Raw genomic sequence first — 6,816 nt, 5'->3', positions numbered from 1 at the left:
TGATCTTGGGCTCCAAGGCAGGTGGAGAGCTGTAATAGCCTTGGATTAAGAGCTATTCTCCATGTGTGCCCACCTTGTACTTCAGGGAACTGTTTCAATCTGCATACTGAATAGTATTTATAGTTGTGGCATGTGATATAAATGAGTATATTAAACACATGCCGTTTGTAGCATGGACACTTCCTGGGCCACTGGATAGTTGTTTTTCTGAACAGCTGGGACTGATGAAGCACACTCAGAAATACCTGCTTTTAAAAACCGCTTCAATAAACTCATCTGTCAAGGAGTTGTTGCAGTACAACTTGGCAAGCTTTGCTGCTTTAGGAAGGGAGTGAAGGAAATGATGTGGGTACCGGTTCTGGTTGACTATTCCAGTGCGTCAGAAAATAAATCTTTAAAAGCTGGAGTTCTCAAGTGAACACAATAGGATTAACACTGGAATTCACATACCTACATAAATCATACTTTGGATATTTGAAATAGTATTGCAGTTGTAGTTGCATGATTTAATAGTGACAGATTTGATTTGTCTCTGCTAAAAATGTTACTGATTTCAGTATCTTGAAGAAGATCTGAAGGGAACCTGTAAGAGAGCTGGAGAGGGTCATTGGATAAGGGCTGGGAGTGACAAGTAAGTGTCATTTGGAGCTGAGGAAGTGGTCACAGTTCTCTTTGTTATTTATTTATTTACTTATTTCTTATTCATTATTTATTTATTTATTCATACTGTTGCTGTTACTGTTTTTTTTCTCTCCTCGCTTTTTTCTAGGAAATTGTTCCTATCTCAACCCATGATCTTTACCTTTTGTGCCCCCAAATCTCACCCAGTATCTTGGAGAGAATTAGTGGTGCTGGAGATAATCTATAAGGATTCAAATGATGAGCAATCCGCTGTAAATCCAGATGAAGTCCAGTGTACACAAACTGTGGCAGAAGTTCTGACAGAGCATGCCAGTGTCATATGACAGGTCATTGGCAGTGCTGTCATGGAAAGAAGAACAAAGAGTAGTTACCAAGCTTCTCTATCAAACTCCAGCTATATGAAGTATTTTTTCTGCCCCCCTCAGGCCTGTGTCTTGTCTGTGGAAAGACTGTCCAAGGACCTGCAGCAATTTAAAGAGGACTACCAGTGATTACAAGAAGTGTCCCACACCCAGCCCTAGAGCCTGGAGTTTCTGCTATTGGAAGCAGGAAACTTCTGCTTGAGAGAGAGGGTGCACACTATGAGTAACCTTTGGTTTTACCTGCATAACTATGGAGAGCACATCAAGAAGTGGGATGAAAAACTCACCTTTGCCCTGGCAGCACAGGTATAAATGCCTTTCCCATTTCCTTTGGGCAAGTCCTCAGACACAACAGGAAGGCTGATGTTACTTCCAGTCCTCTTGAAGGATTCCAGTTCATGTTTACAAGAAGTGAGCAGTGAGTACCATGATGAAAAGTAGAAGGGCCCTCTCTCCTGCCAGGTGGAGGAAAGGGACAATCTGGTCTCTGGGACTGTGTGGATCTGATGGCCTGGCATTGGATATAAGGCTTTAACTGACACTGGTGCACAAAGTACCCTGATGCCATCAAGATATGCAGGGGCAGAATCGATCTGTATTTCTGGGGCAGCAGGGCGATCCCTGACTGTGAACAAATGGCTCCCCATTGTGACCCAGGATATCCTGGGCAGAGATTGCCTCAGGAGAAGGTACTTCAAGGACACAAAAGGACATAATTGGGCTTTTGGGATAGCTGCTGTGGACACGGGGAATTAAACAACTGCAGCTCACACAGAAAAATGTACCAGTAAAAAAGGATTTGCTGGACTGCCCCTTCTCCTCACTGCCTATCAGTGCGCCCAAACACTGGGGCTATACACTTTTCTTGCCAGCTGTATGTAGGGTCTCATACTCCTACAGTCTGGTGAGTCCATGCACCAATTTGAAATCTCTAATAACCCCCAGAGTAAGGTCCTAGAACAAAAAGAAACCAAGAAGCTGGGCATCACCTTCTGCTTGCAGCCTGTGCACACCCTGGTGCTGTTCAGTTTCCTTCTCCATGTACCTTCCCATTCTTTCCCTCTTACAGACCCAAGATCCCAAACAGTTTACCAACTGCTCCCACACCAACAGCGTCCCAACAAAAAGCTTGTGGTGTCTTTTACCTTCCCCGCTGCTGTTGCTCAGCTCCACACGATGGCGACAGTGTAGTTGCAAAAGAGGTAAATGTCCTGATTCTCCAGAAGCAATGAAGTGTGCACATGCCAAGTTGAATTGTCAGTACTGGCAAAAAGCAATGTTCCAGGGCAGGAAAGTTTGTCTGGCCTTCAGATTCCATTTGCAACCTTTAATTCACATCACACTAGCAGCATGCACTCCCTCTTACGGCTGGTAAACTGCTGTTCCATGGGAAGGAAAACCTGGAGACCCAGTGTTTTTAAGTCCTGGTCATAGGCTGCCAACTGGAAATGAAGGCCAGGAAAAACTTTCTAGCCTGGCACCTGTTGTGTTGGAGCAATCCTTGGACATACTCAATTTTTGAGCTCAGCCTGAAATTTCCAAAGTGGGGCCCAGGAACTGAGTGACAGTACCATTCCTTAGGAAATACAGAACATAATGCCAGTGTTGCTGCTGTAGATCACAAGCTTCCAAAGGAAGGTAAAAGCCAGCAAGAACTTTGTCCTAAAATGTTTTTTGTGCAAGCAATCTTTGGATGTATTCAAAATTGCGGGAGGTATCCTGAAAGAGAACAACAGTTCTTTTACATGGGAAGGAAAGCACCTAGACCACATGTTTCAGCAGGAGAAAATAACTTACCCAGGGGAGGTAAAGACCAGCAACACTTTTTCCCTTTGCAGCTTGGATCCATTTGTTGGAGCTAGTGTCCTGAACATGAATCACATCACCTTTCCTTGGAAATATACACAAGCTCATCCTGCAGATGAGAGCTGCCTCGCAGAGGTTAAGGCCAGCAACTGCTTTCTGTTCTGGAATCTCTTTTGTGGGATCAGTCCCTGGATGTATTCAATTGAGCAGTGATATCCAAATTTCTAGGAGGGAGAGAGAAAGGGAGTGAAACAGCTTCCTGGGAAAGGAGAGCACCTTGCCCCAGTGTTTTTTGTATAGATGCTGGGCTGCCCAGACAAGGTAAACAGCAATAAAACCTTTCTTCTTGGGACTTTTTTTTTTTTTTTTTTTTTTTTTGGTGAGAGTAATCCTGTGCCCTATTTAATTTTGAAGATTGAATTTAAATTTTGCATATGCCCTCCAAAAAGTGAACTGTATCTTTCCTTGTGAAAGAAAGCATGTAACCCCAGTAGTGGTTGAAGTCACCAGGCTGCTCAGGAGACCTAAAAGCCAGTAACAGTTTGTTCTCTTGGGGCCTCCTGTATAGCCTCAATTTTGGAACCTGTTCAGATTTGAAGGCTGTATTTCAGTTTTGGATGTGGGCTCCAGAAAGTGGATGAGACTGCCTTTCCTTGGGCAGAAAAGCACTAAGCTCAGTATTGTTGGAGCAGATGACAGTATGCCAAGGAGAGAAAAGGACCAGTATCAGCTTTGTGTTCTGGCAGCTTTTGTTTGGGAGCAATCCCTGGATGTCTTTAATGATGGTGCTCAGATTCAAATTTTGGAGGAGGTATTCTGAAATTTATGGCAGCACCATTCAACTTTGCAAGGAAAGCACTTAGTCCCCACGGTGGTGGTGCAGATGAGAGGCTGCCCAGGAGAGGTAAAGGCCAGCACAAGCTTTCTCTCCTGGCACCTTTTGTTTGGGCTCCAAGCCCAGACTGATTCTTTTTTGGAGGGGGTAACAAAATAGGGGATGTTGTCATCTGAAGACTATGAGAGTAAATAATTTATTTTGATGTATCTGGTTTGCTATCCTTGATCTTGCAGGACTAAGACAAATTCCCACCCACACTGAGACTACTGTGCATTCCTTCCCAAAGAAAAGTAGTGACATCCTATTTCAGAATCCCAGCTCTGGAATTTGCAGCTGAGCTCCAAAATTGAATGTGTTCAAGATTTGCTCCTACACAGAAGGTTCCAGGACAGAAAGATGTTTCTGGCCTTTACCTCCATTAAGCAGGCAATCATCTAGAGCACCCCCACTGTCAATACATGCTTTGCTTCCCTAGGAAAGGTACCTCCTTCAGGAGCCACTTACCCAATTCTGCATACTACCTGCAGAATTATGGAATACATTGCTCTCATGCAAAATGTGCCAGGATGGAAAACCCTTCCTAGCCTTTCTATCCCATGAACAGCCTATCATCTGCATTGCCAATACTGGGAGTACGTGCCTTCCTTTCCAAGGAAAGCTACTGCCATACTTCTTCAGAAGCCCCTCTCCTAACTTTGGATACCAGCTCCAAAAATGAATACAACTGGTGATTGCTCCCATAGGAAAAGTGCTAGAAGAGAAACTTATTGTTGGCTTTTATACTCCCTGGGCACCTCACATTTCCAACACCAAAAATGGGATCAGGCTCTGTCCTTTCTATGGATTGGTATTGTCATTCTTTTTCAGAAGACCTGCTCTGAAAATTGGAGCCATCCTGAATTCATTCAGTCCGGAATGCATTCAGGGACTGATCTCACACAAAAGCATCCAGGACAGAAAGTTGTTGCTGGCTTTTACCACCTCTAGGCAGCCTTTTATCTAAATCACCAACACTGGCACTATGTGCATCCCTTCCTGAGGAAAGAAAGGTGCTGTCATCCTCTTTCATGAGCCCAACACTGAAATACGAAGCTGAGCTCCAAAACTGAACATGTTCAAGGATTGCTCCCATACAAAGGTTTCCAAGAAAATAAAATATTCCTGGCTGTTAACTCCCCATGGCACGTTATTATCTGCACCACCAATAACAGGGCTAGGTGCTTTCCTTCCCAAGGAAAGGTAATTTGATTTTTCAGGAGCCCACCCCAGAATACGTCTGGGGATGGCTCCCACACAAAAAGTGCCAAGAGAGAAAGTTGTTCCTGGCCAAGAATTTCTATAGGCACCCTACAAATCTGCACTACCAACACTGGAGCTGGGTGCCTTCCTTCCCAAGGAGAGGTAATGTAATCCTCCTTCATGAGTTGACCTCTGAAATTTGGATACCACCCCCAAAAGTGAATAGCCCTGGGGATTGCTCCCACAGACACAATGCCAAGACAGAAAGATGCTGCTGGCCTTAATCTCCCTTGGGCAACCAATCATCTCCATACCAATACTGTGGCAAGGTGCTTTCCTTCCCAAGGAAAGGCACCATCATCCTCTCTCAGGAGCCCACATCACAGTATTTTCTCCCTCACTAGCAATGACAGCATGCATAAGAAAGTTCAGTGCAAGAGATTAATTTGCCTTCCACAAACCTTGAAACTCAGAGCTGCATAGTACTACATGAAAACGTGAAGAATTCACAAAGGGAGTCACACACATACAAAAAATCTTACTTTTTGAGGTCAACACAGACGCTCTGCCTTTTAGGGCAGAGACAGCTCCCAGTTCTGTCCTTAATGCACTGCTAGAGATGGATGGTGAGAGCTGGTTTGAACAGGCACATACCCCTGATGGCAACCGAGGGCATACAAGCCTCAATACTTTTACTTAAAAGTCCATGGGTCTGAACTGGCAGGTGTGGCTACACTACACAATTCATGTCAGCCTGGGATGTAGCAGAAGGGAAACACCTAAAGGACAAAGACTGCAAAAGAATGTCCCCACACACAGTTCTGTTGCTGCCTGTTACTCTGACATTTCCAACCAGTTAAGAGTCCAAATTTCTCTGTAAGATTTTGAAGTCTTGTAAGTCCAGCACAAAGCTGAAATAGTAATTTTATGACTGAGAAGACCACAACAAATTCTGGTATTCTGTATAACACAAAGCACAGAATCTCATTCAGTCCTTCATCCACTATTTTGATTTACATGTAAAAGGTTTACTAAAATTCTTGTAGAGGGAAGAAAAAAGAAAGGACATAAAAGCACAAAAATTGTCCGTGTTTTAAAAGTCCTTAAAAAAGCCTGTGAAACAATTCACAGGACAGATTTTCAACAAGAACAATGACAGGTCCATAGGCTTTTTGGGATAACATCTGGATAGATGCAGGTTAGCGAAGTTCCATGATTTTATGGGTAAGCAGGACTGATTAACTTCAGAGACCAGAATAAGAGTCTGAAAATTACATGTACCTTTTAAGATTCCTACATTCACACACCACATGTGAAAAATGGACCAGCCCAACAGACAGCTGTCAGTGATATTCCCCAAACTCCCATGGTCTGCTATTATCCGCTCTATGGACTCGGTGACTTCTATTGTCTTTTATCCCTGCACCTGTCCCCTGGTTTTTACTACTACTTTGTTAAGAATAATAATTTCACACAGCTGGTAGTTGATTATTCTGCATCCAAGTAAATGTTGTAAATATGGGTAGTTTTATAACTTGTAATTATTGACAACGAGCAATTGTGTAACAATACCAACCAACAGTGTCATAACATCTGTATTTAAATTATCTTCACATGTTGATTAAACACACCATTTTTCACTGCCACCTAAAAGTATCTGACAGGCCTGTAGAAGTGCAACCTGATGAGGCTCCATCTGAAGGACTTCAGTGGATCCTGTACTAAAGCAAATCAAGTGTACTTTTAACAAGAGTCAAAGTAACAGGAATGAAAACTCAGAAACAATAGAGGCTGCTCAATGAAAATCCTTCTTATTTCCTAGATCATTGCCTGAAAAAGTCCCAAATGTTGCCAGGCTGACATGAAACGTATCATCTGATTTATCACCACTGGGCTGAGAAATAAAATTGCAATATGATTTAGAACTTT

The sequence above is a fragment of the Onychostruthus taczanowskii genome, unplaced genomic scaffold (genome assembly GCF_017590055.1).
Source record: "Onychostruthus taczanowskii isolate IOZ18803 unplaced genomic scaffold, ASM1759005v1 scaffold73, whole genome shotgun sequence".
NCBI lineage: Eukaryota > Metazoa > Chordata > Aves > Passeriformes > Passeridae > Onychostruthus > Onychostruthus taczanowskii.
This window is presented reverse-complemented; position numbering follows the sequence as displayed.